This window comes from Anomaloglossus baeobatrachus, chromosome 4 (assembly GCF_048569485.1).
Source record: "Anomaloglossus baeobatrachus isolate aAnoBae1 chromosome 4, aAnoBae1.hap1, whole genome shotgun sequence".
Classification (NCBI taxonomy): Eukaryota; Metazoa; Chordata; class Amphibia; order Anura; family Aromobatidae; genus Anomaloglossus; species Anomaloglossus baeobatrachus.
The window spans coordinates 348600496-348616819 of record NC_134356.1 but is presented as its reverse complement, the minus strand read 5'-3'; the positions used below and the strand labels follow the sequence as shown (position 1 = coordinate 348616819).

Genomic DNA, 16324 nt, shown 5'->3' with positions numbered 1-16324 from the left:
GAGACAGAGACCCTGATTCCAGCGATGTGTCACTTACTGAGCTGTTTGCTGTCATTATGATAAACTTAATGTTTTCTCTGCTGCAGATCTCCCAGTTATACATAGCTCATGAATATGCTGGCCTACCTCGCAGCAGGCCAAGTAGTCCTCTAATGATAATCTACTGCTGATTAAGCAGTGATTTTATCAAAACTACAATAAGCAGCCCAGTAAGTGATACATCGCTGGAATTAGGGTTTATGTCTCTAGATTATGCTGCTCTCAGATTAGATGGCAAAAACTTGGTGACAGATTCCCTTTAAGCTTATTATGGAGCCTCTTTCAAGCTTTGCAAAGAATTTAGATGGCAGGTGAACATTCCTGATGCAGCTAATCAGCTCAGTCAGAGATTCAAGAAATATATTGCATTTTACAGTAATGCATTAGAACCTAAAGAAACGAAGTTCATCAATGTAACAATGTGATCCCAGGGGTTTGTATTTACTTCATTGTTTGATAATTTAGCTTCCTAGCGACCAGTGACATATAGATCCATAACAGGTGATTTATCCGGTACAGCAACTGAAATCCCTCACTGTAATTCTTTAGTTATTGCCAAGTGTGTATCCAATTGTGTAGTTAAAAAAAAACAAAAAAAAAACAAAAAAAAACAAAAAACAAATGCCTCCCCAGCAAAAACGTGAACAAAGTATAAGTGGTAAAGAAAAACAGATATGTTTAGTATCATCAATATATAAATTTGCATCAAAATTTTTTACATTAGAAGATGAATGAATTTCATTCAAACCTTCACGCACACTAATCTGTACAGCTACTTCAAAAATACCACAAAAACCTACATGAGAAGTAAAAAACAGAAGCATTATGCTTATAAACAATTCTAAAAAGAAGTGTCAGCAATGACAGATTCCAAATTTATTTTATTAATGGCAGGATAGATCATGAAAGTTGTGAAGTGATTGGTTACCATGTGACCAGGTATTTGTGTTTTGTCAATGTATAAGAGCCACGGTTGTACCTGGGAAGGATAGCATGACACGTGCCTAATAAAGAGAATGCAGCCATTTTGGGCATTACAGATAGTGATTTTTTTTTTTTTAGTTTTTGCATTACTCTTTTTACACACAGACATTTTGTCAATTTAGCCCTGTTTTTCATAGGTCAAGTTTTATTTAGAGATGAGCCAACTCAAACTTTAAAAGTTCAACATTCGGGTGCTTTACTTACACAAACCATTCAAGTGAGGATTGCTGTACTGAGTGCTCAACCCAGTGCGAGCCGCTTCCAGTGTTTGAATTGCTGGTACTGGGGGTAAAATCAGCGTTATTGTATGTATACAAAAAAAAAAAAATGAAAAAGCCAGCACTCCTTCCCCCGGAAGTGATCTATTTATAGCTGGCTGTATGTGGGCGGAGAGCCGAACTGGCCAATCAGAAACTTCCAATGGGGTTCGGGTCAAGAACAGAACTTTATCCAAAGTTTGGCTTAACTCGCAGAACCCGAATTTCCAGTCATCTCTAATTGTATTTTTTATTGTCACCATTTTGAGACACTTTTTTTAACTTGTTTTATTTATACAACATAACAAGGTTACATTACAGAACAAAAGAACAAAACAGCATTTCTCAGTGCTTATTAATACTGTATGGCAAAGGTAACCTTGCCTTTAACATACCGTGGGTCCAATATCTTAACCAAAAGCATAAGACTCCTATGTCAGACAACAAATATCACATACTGTAATTATGAAATAATATTCCACATCACCTGGTGACTAACATGAGTCAAAAGACAATCAAACCAAGTTTTCCATACCTTATCAAGTTTTGGAAGACAATGTCTACCACCCTCTCATAAGAAATTGCAGTATTTACCACTTTGAAATCTGTTTGGGTCTCCTATTCATTCAGCTCATGACAATAGGTCTATGATTCAAAAACAATGTTTCTCTGAAATATTAGACAAAGATTACACAATAAACACAAAATGCCATTTTTAAATGACGGTCTTTATTATTAAGGGGAAAAGAAATACAAACTTACAGGCCCCGTGTGGAAAAGTGCTAGCCCCCCTTAAAACATAACTATGGTTTATCACATCTTTGGGAGGCGGAGTTCAATTCTCCAAGTCACAACCAGGCCTGATTACTGCAACACCTGTTCTCAATCATGAATTCACTTAAATAGGACCTGCCTGACAAAGTGAAGTAGAATAAAAGATCCTCAAATGCTAGACATCATGCAGCGATCCAAAGAAATTCAAGAACAAGTAAGAAACAAAATAATCGAGATCTATCTGTCTGGAAAAGGTTATAAAGTTATTTATAAACCTTTGGGACTCCAGCAAATCACAGGGAAGAACCACTATCCACAAATGGTGAAAACATGGAACAGTGGTGAACCTTCCCAGGAGTGGCCAAAATTACCGCAAAAGTGCAGTGCCGACTCAAAGAGGTCACAAAAGACCCCACAACAACATCCAAAGAATTGCATGCCTTACTTGTCTCAGTTAAGGTTAGTGTTCATGACTCCACCATAAGACACTGAGCAAGAATGGCCGGCACGGCAGATTTACAAGATGAAAACCACTGTTGTGCAAAAAGAACTTATAGGCATGTCTCAGTTTTGCCAGAAAACATCTTGATGATCCTCAAGACTTTTGAGAGAATACTCTATGGACTGATGAGACAAAGTTGAACTTTTTGGAAGGTGTATGTCCAATTACATCTGGCGTAGAAATAACACAGCATTTCATTAGAGGAACGTTATACCAACAGTAAAATATGGTGGTAGTGTGATCATCTTGGGCTGTTTTGCTCCTTCAAGACCTGGAAGACTTGCTGTGGTAAATGGAACCATGAATTCTGCTGTCTACCAAAAAATCCTAAAAGCAAAATATCCGGCCATCTGTTCATGACCTCATGCTGAAGCACAATTGGGTTATGGCAGCAGAACAATGATCCAAAATCCACCAGCTTTAGAAAAACAAAATTAAGACTAGAGTGGTTTAGTCAAAGTACTGACCTTAATCTGATTGAGATGTTGTGGCATAACCTTAAAATGATGGATTGTGCTCGGAAATCCTCAAATGTGGCTGAATTAAAATGATTCTGCAAAAATGAGTGGACCAAAATTCCTCAAAAAGCATTGTAAAACTCTCATTGCCAGTTATCGCAAACGATTGATTGCAGTTCTTGCTGCTATGGGTGGATCAACGAGTTATTAGGTTGAGGGGGCAATCACTTTTTCACACAGGGGCCTGTAAATTTGGATTTATTTTCCACTTAATAATAAAGACCATCATTTATAAACTGCATTTTGTGATTACTTGTGTTATCTTTGTCTAATATTTAAATTTGTTTGGTGATCTGAAACACTTAGGTGTGACGAACATGCAAAAGAATAAAGAAATCGGCAATGGGGCATACACTTTCACACCACTGTACATTAGGGCTAGCTTGTTTGACGGTAAAACATTGTGGGGAGGTCAAGGCCTCACTCCAATTTTCCTCTGAAAGGAAAGGCATTATTATCCTCCATTCGGCCTCTACTAACAAAACTCCTTTAGGTCCTTGGGTCCATAAAATCTCAAATCGGGTATGAGGATATGAGAGAATTTCCAATGTCTTGGAACTGGGTATTTAAGGCATGATTTAGTTACAGATACCTAAAGAAAACGCGTCTGGGGACTTAATAGAGTTGTAGACATTTCACAAAGGAAACAAGAACACCCTGGATATATAAATGTGTCTTGACTTAAGTTTGACCAAAACTGAGAATCTCAGGATTGTAGCAAGTCAAAAACAGCTGTTATGCCATAAACGGGACCCAGCTTTGTTGTCCCTGATTTGAAAAATCTTTTTGGCGGCTCTCCAAACTTGATCCGAAAGTCTGTGAATAAGAAAGAAGGAGTGTGAGTATTGCTCTGGTGCCTGCAAAACTTCTCCCATAGACTATGAAGACTCTTAAGGGTACTTTACATGCTGCGACATCGCTAGTGATCTAGTTGGCGATGTGAAATTCTAGAACGCAAGTGCGATCTTTCGAGATCGCACATGCGTAAAATGACCTATGTGCGATCTCGTAAGATCGCACTTGCGATCTAGAATTTCACATCGCTAACGAGATCGCTAGCGATGTCGCAGCATGTAAAGTATCCTTAACAGTGTGAAAGGTGGTGTTCAGAGTTAAGGGTGCTTTACACGCTGCGACATCGCTAGCGATAGCTAGCGATGTCGTGCGCGATAGCTCCCGCCCACGTCGCTGTTTCATCATGGGGGTGATCGCTGCCGTAGCGAACAATATCGCTACTGCAGCGTCACACGCACATACCTGCTTAGCGACGTCGCTGGAGACACCGAACAATCTTTCCTTTAAGGGAGAGATTCGTTCGGCATCACAGCGGTGTCACTAAGCAGCCACCCAATAGAGGAGGGGCGGAGATGAGCGGCCGGAACATGCCGCCCACCTTCTTCCTTCCTCATTGCCGGTGGACGCAGGTAAGAAGATGTTAGTCGTTCTTGCGGTGTCACAGGAACGACGAACAACCAGCGGCATGCACCACCAACGATATTATGAAAAGGAGCGACGTGTCAACGATCAACGATTTTTGACGTTTTTGCGATCGTTGATTGTCGCTCCTAGGTGTCACACGCTGCGATGTCGCTAACGACACCGGTTGTGCGTCACTAACGACGTGACCCCGACGATATATCGTTAGCGATGTCGCAGCATGTAAAGCACCCTTTAGGCAAGTGGTTACCTGCTATCTAGTGCTCAAAAAAGTGAATTTAGCCAGCTATGTAATATAGAAAGAAGACCAGGAGTGCTTCACCCCTACCTCATCCTTGGCCTTCTAAATATTAGTCAGTTTCAGTTTGTGTCAGTCTTGGACCCGTATATAGGATGCTAAATAGGAATTGACTGTGGCAAAGACCTTGTGTGGGACTATAGGGGGGAGGGGTGGGGGATTAAAAAAAAAAAAATATTCCATTTCCTTTAAGCAATCTCTGTCCATGATCCAAGTCAGGACCAAATTTCCTTACACTCCAAGATCTCAAGCTCAGGTTATGATTAGCTTGGCAGGCAAGACATGACCTGTGTACTGCATAGATGATGTCACATGTCTGGCGAATCAAACATCATGCAGGACTGTTTGGAAATTTATGTAGCTCCTGTCCACAGCCAAAAGAGTACTGTCTTGCACCGTGGTTACGTGTACGTAACGATACGCTCATCTCTACCAACTGGCAATTTTTTGGAGGATCTACAGTATACAGTATCACAAATGTGTCTACACCTCTCACATTTTTGTAAATATTTCATTGTGTTTTCATGGGACAACACTGACGATATGACATTTTAATGCAATGTAAATTAGTCAGTGTACAGATTTTTATAACAGTGTGAATTTGGTGTGCCCTCTAAATAACTCAACACAGCCATTAATGGTTACACTGCTGGCAATAAAAAGGGAGCACATCCCTATGTGAAAATTGCCAAATGTCAATATTTTATGTAGCCACCATTATTTTCAATGGCGGCCTTAACTCTCTTGTGCATGGAGTTCACTAGAGCTTCACAGGAGCCGCTGGAATCATTTTCCACTCATCCATAACGACATCACAGAGCTGGTGGATGTTGAAGACCTTGTGCTCCTCCACCTTCCATTTGAGGATGCCCCACAGATACTAAATAGGGTTTAGATCTGGGGACATGTTTGGCTAGTCCAGCACCTTCATCTTTACCCTGTATCTTTAGCAATAAATTGGTCATCTTGAAGGTGTGTTTTATTTCGTTATGTTGGAATACTGCCCTGCGGCCCAGTTTCTGAGGGGAGGGCATCATGCTCTGCTTCTTTGTCACAGTACATGTTGGCATTCATGGTTCCCTCACTGAGCTGCAGCTTCCCACAGTCGGGAACACTCATGCAGCCCCAAACCATGACACTTCCATCATGCTTGACAGTAGGCAAAACACACTTTTTTTTTTACTTCTCACCTGGTTGCCGCCACACATTTAACATCATCTGAATCAAATAAGTTTATCTTGGTCTTCGACCACAGGACATGGTTCCAGTAATCTATGTCCTTAGTCTGCTTGTCTTAAGTAAACAGTTTGGGCGCTTTCTTGTGCATCATCTTTAGAAGAGGCTTCCTTCTGGGACAACACTCATGCAGCCCAATTTGATGCAGTGTGTAACGTATGATCTGAGCACTGACAAGCTAATACCCCACACCTTTAACCTCTGCAGCAATACTGGCTGCACTCATACATCTATTTTGAAAAGACAACCTCTGGATGTGATGCGGAGCATGTGCATTCAACTTCTTTGGTTGACCATGGTGAAGCCTGTTCTGAGTGGATCCTGTCTGGTTAAACCACTGTATGGTTTTGGCCACCATGATGCAGCTCAGTGTCAGGGTATTGGCAATCTTCTTATAGTCTATGCCATCTTTATGTAGAGCAACAATTCTTATTTTCAGATCCTCAAGGAATTCTTTGCCATGTTGAACTTCCAGTGACCAGCATGTGAGAGTGTATGAACAATAACAACAAATGTAACACACCTGCTCCCCATTCATACTTTAGACCTTGTAAGACTAATAAGTCATATGACATCAGTGAAGGGAAAATAGCTAATTAGGCACAATTTTGCCATTTTTACTTAGGTGTGTACCCACTTTTGTTGCCAGTGGTTTAGACATTAATCGCTGTTAGTGTAAATTTGTTGTGCCCTCCAAATTCAACAGTTATACAAGCTGTACACTGACTTATTTACATTGTATCAAAGTGTCATATCTTCAGTGTTGTCCCATGAAAAACTATAATAAAATATTTACAAAAATGTTAGGGGTGTACTCACTTTGTGATACACTGTATGTAAAAAAAATGGAGAGAATTACACATTTGCAGCCATTCCTGATAGATCATGACAAAAATCCATGCTAGCAAAAAATGTATCTGTACTGGACATTTATGGCATGTCCTGTCAATAGGACAACTCCTATAAATTGTGTCAAATAAAACGGATTTATAATCCGCATACCACAACATCAGTAACATATGATTCACTGTTATTTGGCATATTGAAGAGAATGTATCAGCAAGAAATTACCAATTATTTAAACAATGTTTTTATGTTAAATGTATTTTTTTAAATGGTACTGTTTTTATCACCTTTCTAGATCAATATCTAAATAAAAAAGTGAAATTTGGAAATTTGCACACTGGCCACTACGCAATTTCCAGACAAGATTTTTTATTTTTTTTTTTAATTACAAAAAAATAATTTAACATAAAAGCCTGATTTAAACAATGGTTCATTTTCTGATTACATGGCTCCTTTAAGATCAGCATAAAAGAAATTATGACAGGTCTGTTTTAGAACTTGTACACAGAACCTGAAAGGCTCTATATGACTGAGTCTCCTCACTGGCAGTCACAGACAGAAAAGGGCCCTTGTGTAAAAGCACTAAATGAGTCCTCTAGAGCCCAAAAGCTGATGGAAAAGCTCAATTTCACCTGATTTGGAGGTAGAAGTTACTTCCTTATCTCTTGGTCCCCTTTGCGGCTGCACAGGTTGCACCAATGATATGTCCACCCCTAAGTCTAGCTATATGAGAACTACATATGGAGTTCAATTCAGCATGCTCGGATTTTTCTCCTGTCAGGTTGATACAATAATACATTTGTTACCCCTGATGAAGCCGCTGAGCGTGGCGACACGAGTAAGGTCATCCTCTCCTCTACCCCAAGGTTGTTACGGATCCTCCTGCAGCTGTTCTAGCCTCCACTATTCCTCCTACTGGAGGGTAGGTTCCTTCTGCTTGCTATTGGGGTGTTGTACCTCGGGTGTAGGATTATGTTTCCTTGAGATGACGAAGAAAAGTACAAATGAAAAGATTAGTAGCATAGCGTGTTAGAAGGTATGTCCACTTTTTAACAGATTCTGCCTGTGGGCTCCTCAATAATATGTGGATGTCTTCAGGGCTAACATGCTGGCAGGTCCTTTAACAAGATTATTTGTAGGTAGTTATGACATTTATGCTCAAAGTACTTAAAAACCGTGGACATCAGGGATTTCTTTGTTAAGCCATATTGCTGTTCTGAGGTGCTTCTTTAGACAAGGTTCTTGGCTTTAGCTAATAGAGGGAAGATCAAGATGAGGAGCATTTCAATAAAAAAATAAAATACATACTGTACAAGTAATTAAACAATAAATGCAAAAGAAATCAACCAAATCAGTTGACACTATGTCAAGTAAACTTAAGTAAATACTAGTTACTAAACAGCATACAAAATGTTACAAGTGAGCAAGGAAGACTAATGCAAATGAAAAGTAAAACTGTTATCAATAACAAACAACCTATCCTAATTCAATATTCCATTCTTAATTGGTTGTCTAAATGTCAATAATGGTTAAAATAGTAAAATGCTTATAAAAAAAAGCCATTTTACTATTTAAATCTTCTAAAAACAGGGAGAATTTCTAATGACAGAGGGATTTTTAAGTTTATTGCTAGTGTTGAGTGAGTAGTTAACTATTCGTACGTGCTATGCTGATAGCGAGTACTGTCCGGTACTTGCATATTCGTTACGAGTAGTAGGCGCAATATAAGTCAATGGGAAATACTCGCTAAGTAGCGAGTAACCCGAAAGCTCTACTATTCGCTACTCGCACAAAAAGTACGGCTTTCGGGTTACTCGCTACTTAGTGAGTATTTCCCATTGACTTACATTGCATCCGCTACTTGTAACGAATATGCGAGTAGTGGACAATACTCGCTATCAGCATAGCGAGTGTGAAGAGTTAACTACTCTCTCAACACTATTTATTGCTCATTGTCTACGTTACCAGAGTTGAGCAGTGTGGCTGACCATATGCAGTGCTTACAAGCTCTTTTTAATATAGACAGTCTATTTTAGGAAGCGGATGGCCTTTGCTGAACATTTTGGAAGTATGAGACACCGGTTTTACTACTTAAGGGGTTATTCCCATCTCCAATATCCTATCCCAATATGTCTTAGATTTAATGATAATAATATTAGAAAAAACCTACAATTAGAAATGTAGTATAGTTCTCCTGATTATGTCTCTAACCTCATCTCATCTGCAGGGCATTGCAACTTAGGTATTCATGGTAAAAATACAAAAAGCCAGCTTACCCCAGTTAGTTGTCAGATTAGATGGCTGTAGACTCAGGAGGATCCGACAAGGGAGGGAGGGGTGGAAGCACACCCAGAAATTAAGATAAAAAATAGGGGTTTTTCATCCAGCGTATCACTCCAATAAACGGTCTTGTGAATTTAAATATAACTATATTTACACTGGAAATTAGGACACTGCTGGGTCTGAATTCCAGACAAGATCTGATAACACAGAATTAATCACCTAACAGATCTCCTTCATCTCAAAATATCACTTTGACTTTAGATCACACAAAAAAGAAATAATTCAATATAGACTTTGCAATTAAACCATCTCCTTCTCATGATATCTTTGATAGGGATGGGCGAACCCCCCCGATGTTCGAGAGACTCGCCCCAACGTTTTGTAAAGTTCACGTTTGGGTTCTGATATAACGCGAACTTGCGTCCGAACACTGAACTTGGACTTTACAGTTATGTGAAGGGGGGGGGTTGCAAAATAAAGAATATAGTTAATAATAAACAATGTCATTATACTTACAGGTCCCTCGATGCGTCCTGCAGACTCTGTCTCCCGCCGCTTCTCCTTCTGATCATCGCTGTGCCCTCCCGGTAACCAGCACTGATGATAGGACCTTCCGTGACGTCATAGCATGTGACCAGTCATGTGTGTATTATCTCACTGGCTACAGACTGGTCACATGGCTATGACGTCATGCTAGGTCCTGTCAGTGCATCCCGCCAGTATGCAGTGCTCTCCCGATCATCTCCCTACTCCGTATACTCAGCGAGTGCCGTGTACCGGCGAGATGCTAGGGTACATGGTTGGCTCCCCATCCATGCATGTCGGCGCTCTTTACAGAGTCAGCCCACATGCAGGGACTGGCTGCCACAGCCGATGAATAGCAGCGCCGGGAATCAGGTGATCGGAGATCACCGTTGCTATAGTAACCCGCCTGTCAGGTTACTATGGCAACGATGGCAGCGGTGACGTCACCGCTTACCAACCCGCAGCCTCTGCTCACTCATGAGTGATTAGACTGCACGGGGAGCAGAAGTGTTCTTCCTCCCTTCCCGTGCTGTCTGATGTAGAAGAGCTGCATGGGTTGAAGGAGAAAGAAGACAGAAGACCAGGATCGTGGAGGGGTGAGAGGGAGTAATAAACATGGAGTCTCTAAGTGTGTCTGTGTATTTATTTCTAATAAAGTATTTTTTCTCTGTGTGGTGTCTCTTTAAACCCTTTATTAGAGATTCTTAATGGCCGGGTCAAACTTGCCTGACATTAAGAATCTCTGGCTTAATACTAGCTAGTAAAACAAAGCTAGTATTAACCCCTTATTACCCAGCGTGCCACCCGTCACCAGGGCCACTGGAAGAGTTGGATACAGCGCCAGAAGATGGTGCTTCTATGAAAGCGCCATTTTCTGGGGCAGCTGCGGACTGCAATTCGGAGCGGGGGGACCCAGAAAGCTTGGGCTAACCTGCGCTGCGGATTCCAATCCCCAGCTGCCTAGTTGCACCTGGCTGGACACAAATATGGGTCGAAGCCCATGTCGTTTTTTTTTTTTTTAATTATTTCATGAAATTCATAAAATAATTAAAAAAGGGCTTCCCTATATTTTTAGTTTCCAGCCGGGTACAAAGAGGCAAGGCAGCTAGGGGTTGGGGGCAGCCCGTACCTGCCTGCTGTACCTGGCTAGCATACAAAAATATGGCGAAGCCCACATCATTTTTTTTTAGTTTTTTGACAAAAAAAAAACTTAAAAAAAAAAAATTGCTTCCCTGGATTTTCTGTTGCCAGCGAAAGTAACACCAAGCAGGTGGGGTTAGCAGCCAGTAGCTGCTTGGATTACCCTTAGCTAGCAATACAAAAAAATGCAGCTGGAGCCCACGCATTTTTTTTATTATTTATTTATTTAAATAACTAAAACAAAATGGGCTTCCCTGTATTTTAATTGCCTGACATCACAGTACTGTAAAAATAAATAATTAAAAAAAATTACGTAGCGCTCCACGGTATTTGTGATTCTCAGCGCAGATAAAGCAGACTGCTACGGGCTGCCACCCCCATCTGCCTGGCGTTACCTTGGCTGGCAATCAAAATACAGGAAAGCCCATTAATTTTTTTTATTTAAAAAAATTTAAAAAAAAAAATGCGTGGGCTCCCGTCAAAATTTTGATCGCCAATCAGGTAAAGCCAGGCAGCCGGGGGCTGGGATTCTCCGCAGCCCGCAGCCTCCCCTGGAAATGGTGCATTGTTTCTTAGCGCCATTTCCAGGTGCTTTACCCAGCTCGTCCAGCGGCCATGATGGAGGTGGCTCGCTGGGTAATAAAGTGGTTAATACCAGCTTTGTATTCTCAGATGATACTAAGCCCGAAATTCATGGTGTCACGCCAAAATAGACATGGCCACCATGAATTTCTAGGATACAGTTAAAAAAAAATTCTGTTTTTTTTTTTTTATTAGAAATAAAAGCAAAAAACATTTGGAGACTCCACCTTTATTATAAAAAAAATCCTTAGTCCGACAAAATCCACAGGGACAGCATGTCAGCTTCATCACTGTGCACAGACACAGTCTATACACAGTGAGAAGCAAAGAGCAAAGTCAACTCTGCTTCATCTTGTGCACAGAGACAGTCTATACACAGTGATAAGCACAGAGAGTCATGTCAGGTCTGCTACATCGCTCTGGACAGAGCAATGCAGCAGGCTGACAGTGACAGTATGATTGCACTTGCATCTCGCATTGCATCACCCCACTCTCCCAACAGCAGTGCCTCAGCTGTGGAAATACATGCAGCTATATTTAATATATAAAGCTCAGTGTATGTATGTATGTATGTATGTATGTATGTATGTATGTATGTATGTATGTATGTATGTATGTCCGCTAAAGGAATCCGCACCGTCGCATTTACAATCACGAAATTTTGCACAGACACTCCCATGTGACTCAGGAAATGTCATAGACTATGTTTGGGCGGTAAAATTTAACCCCGTGCTTTCCAGTTACGCTACACAAAAATCCGGCAACCATTAAACTGAATTGAGCTGGGAGCTATAGGCTATAAATAGCAACTGTCAGTGGTTGCTATAGGAGCAAAATAAACTGTTAGTATAAGATAGGATAGATGGATAGAGAGAGACAGAAAAAGACAGACAGACAGAGAGAGACAGCCCGGGCAAAAAGGCAGCCGGACAAAGACAGAGATTGAGACAGATACAGAGATTGAGACAGATAGAAACAAACAGACAAGGAAAGAGACAGACAGCGAGACACAGACAGAGACTGGGAGAGAGACAGAGAGACAGTTACTATCCCGGTACTACAGCTATATTATTGTATATATATATATATATATATATATATATATATATATATATATATATATATATATATATATATTACAGTCATATGAAAAAGTTTGGGCACCCCTATTAATGTTAACCTTTTTTCTTCATAACAATTTGGGTTTTTGCAACAGCTATTTTAGTTTCATATATCTAATAACTGATAGACTGAGTAATATTTCTGGATTGAAATGAGGTTTATTGTACTAACAGAAAATGTGCATCCGCGTATATACAAAATTTGACGGGTGCAAAAAAGAGAATTTTGTTACTTACCGTAAATTCTTTTTCTTATAGTTCCGACATGGGAGACCCAGACCATGGGTGTATAGCTTCTGCCTCCGGAGGACACACAAAGTACTACACTCAAACGTGTAGCTCCTCCCTCCTAGCATATACACCCCCTGGTAGCCAGTCCTAGCCAGTTTAGTGCAAAAGCTGAAGGAGGACATCCACCCACAAGTAGAGACAGAGCAAAACCCGGAACAACCGGAACCTCTGTCTACAACAACAGCCGGTGATAACACACGGAACAAGAAAACCTGCCAAGCAGGCAACAGGGAGGGTGCTGGGTCTCCCATGTCGGAACTATAAGAAAAAGAATTTACAGTAAGTAACAAAATTCTCTTTTTCTTCATCGTTCCTTATGGGAGACCCAGACCATGGGACGTTCTAAAGCAGTCCATGGGTGGGAATAAACAGAAAAACTGAGAAGTAGGCGAAACCTAACTTCACAAATGGGCGACAGCCGCCTGAAGGATGCGTCTGCCCAAGCTCGCATCTGCCTAAGCAAGAGCATGCACTTGGTAGTGCTTCGAAAAGGTATGCAGACTAGTCCAAGTGGCAGTCTGACAGACCTGCTGAGCCGTAGTCTGGGCCTGAAAGCCTAAGAGGCACCGACAGCTCTGGTCAAGTGTGCCTTGATCCCTGGCGGGAGAGGCACTTGAGTACACTGGTAGGTATCGGAAATGGCCGACCTAAACCAACGAGCCAGGGTCGGCTTAAATGCCGAGAGGCCCTTACGCTGACCAGCGGTCAGCACAAAAGAGAGGTGCACCGCCTAAGAACAGCGGTGCGAGACACATAGATCCGGAGCGCCCGCACCAGATCCAGAGTATGCAACGCCCCTTTCAAAGCGATGAACAGGATCCGGACAAAAGGAAGGCAGGGAAAATGCCCCGGTTAAGGTGGAAGCAGCAACCACCTTAGGGAGAAAGTCCGGAGTCGGACGGAGAACCACCTTGTCTTGATGAAGGGGGGACTCCGAAGAGAGTGCAGCCAAAACAGAGACTCTCTTGAGGGAAGTTATGGCCACTAGAAAGACCACTTTCTGTGAAAGACTAAACAAAGAAAACCTCCCTAAGAGGCTCAAAGGGGGGTTTCCGGAAGCCGTGAGGACCGAATTAAGGTCCCAGGGCTCCAAAGGCCGCCGGTAAGGCGGAATGATGTGAGATGCGCCCTGCATGAAGGAGCGCACCTGGGCCAGCCGGGCGATACGCCGCTGGCACAACACTGACAGAGCCGAGACCTGTCCCTTAAGGGAATTGAGGGATAGTCCTAGCTGCAGACCGGACTGTAGAAGGGACAGGAGGGTCGGCAAGGCCAAAAGGCCAAAGGATACTTCCGAGCTCGAGTCATAGTGGAGATGACTTCAGGAGGGATACCAGAAGTCGTCAAGATCCATGACTCAAACGCCACGCCGTCAATCTGAGAGCCGCAGGTTCTGGCGGAAAGACTGACCTCGTGAGAGAAGGTCTGGACAGTCCGGGAGATGCCATGGCACCTCTACGGACAGACGGAGCAGGTCAGGGTACCAAGCTTGCCTGGGTCAGTCTGGAGTAATGAGAATGACCCGACGGCCCTCCTTTCTGATCTTGCGCAGGACTCTGGGCAAGAACTAGAGGGTGAAACACGTAAGACAGACGAAGCTGGGACCAAACTTGAACCAGTGCGTCTGCCGCAAAAACCTGAGGATCGTGGAGCCACGGTTTGACGGCTGAGACAATCTGCCTCCTAGTTTTCCACGTCTGGGATGTGGGCTGCGGATATGGTGGACTAGGAGTCCTCCATCCACTGAAGAATGCGATGAACCTCCAACATTGCCAGGCGGCTGAGTGTCCCGCCCTGGAGGTTGATGTAGGCAAACGCTGTAGCGTTGTCTGACTGGACTCGAATGTGCCTGGCCGCCAACAGATGGTGAAAGGCTTAGCGAGCTAGAAACACAGCTCTGATTTCCAGCACATTGATCCAGAGGGCTGATTCGGACAGAGTCCAAGTGCCCTGCGCTCCATGGTGGAGATATACTGCTCCTCAGCCGGATAGACTAGCATCTTGGTGAGGATCACCCGGGACGGAGCCAGGAAGGAGCGTCCCTGAGACAGAGGGGCCGAAGCCACCACTGAAACGAGCCCCTGGTCTGTGGCGAAGCCACCACTCCGTGGAAGGAGGAAGTCCGCTTGTTCCAACAGCGGAAAATATCCAGCCGCAGAGGACGCAGATGGAACTGGGCAAGGGAATCGCTTCCACTGACACCACCATCTGATCCAGCACCTGTATTAGGTGCCTGATGGAACGACGTCGACCGCCAGCGGAGGGACTGCTGTTTGACTAAGGGCAGCTTCACAAGTGCCGACAGAGTCTCGAATTGCGTCCCTGGGTATGTGAACTTCTGGGTCGAAGTCAGAGTGGGCTTGGACAGAATGACAAACCACCCGAATTGGTTAGAGTGGCGAGAGTGAGCGAGGCACTCCGCTAACAGTCTGCACTGGATGAAGCCCAGACTAGAAGGCTGTCCAGGACAAAAGGATCACTGCCAACCCCTAGAGGTGCAGGACCGCAATCACAGCTGCCCCGACCTTGAGAATACTCGAGGGGCCGTGGCTAACCCCAAGGGAAGAACCACGAATTGGACCACTCTGATTGCAAAACGTAGCCAACGCTGGTGTGAAACTGCGATTGGCACATGCAGATAGGCATCTCTGATGTCGATGGATGCTAGGGAGTCTCCTTGGGTCATTGATTGATCGCAGAGACTCCATGCGAAAATGCCGCACCTGAACATGCTTGAGAAGATTGAGATCCAGGTCGGAAGGCACCGCCCTCTTCGGGTACTAGGAATAGATTTAAGCAGAAATCTCAGAACCGTTCCCAGTCGGGAACCGGTACAATTACTCCAGTGGCCTGCAAGAATGCCACAGCCTGTGAGAAGGCGGCGGCCTTGGAGCAGGGGGGAGTTGACAGACAGAAAAAATCTGTTTGGCGGGCTGGATAGAATTCTATCCTGTAGCCGTGGGAGATGGCATCTCGCACCCACTGATCGGAGACGTGTTAAAACCATACGTCGCCAAAGTGGGAGAGCCTGCCACCGACCAAGGACGTTGCTGGCATGGCCAGATAGCCAGGAGGAGGCTGACTTAGTGGCAGCATCTCCTGCGGTCTTCTCGTGCGCCATTTGGGTGTACGATCCTTGGCTGAGCCAGTGGACGAGGCCGAGGGCTTAGAGAACGATCAGATGGAGGAACGAAAAGAACGAAACCTCGACTGATTCCTGCCCTGGACAGGTTTCCTGGTTTAGGTTTGTGGCATGGAAGAACTCTTCCCGCCAAGAGCTTCCTTAATAATTTCATCCAGTTGTTCCCGAATAGTCTGGTCCCAGCAAAAGGGAGCCCAGCAAGGAACTTCTTTAGAAGCATCCGCCTTCCACTTCCGAAGCCACAGGAGCCTGCGGATAGCGAGGAAATTAGCCGAGGCCACCGCAGTGCGGTGAGAGTCTCCAGCATGGCAGACATGGCATAGGATGAAAAGACTGAAGTCTGGAAGTT

At 43.4% G+C, this 16324-nt stretch overlaps 1 protein-coding gene across 2 annotated transcripts in view; it reads right to left on the bottom strand.

The window, feature by feature from the left end:
• Window positions 1-1377: 1377 nt before the first annotated feature.
• The window catches only part of MLC1 (modulator of VRAC current 1), a 58719-nt gene continuing 43772 nt past the window's right edge, over window positions 1378-16324 (bottom strand). The window contains exons 14-15 of one of the 2 annotated variants that reach the window (XR_012753040.1): window positions 7698-8143; window positions 1378-3890 (exon numbers count right to left, since the gene is read on the bottom strand). The gene's annotated coding sequence lies outside the window, so the exon portion shown is untranslated. Of the gene's footprint in view, window positions 3891-6799; window positions 8144-16324 lie in introns of those variants that run through there. The other variant, XM_075345101.1, reaches the window with a different exon arrangement.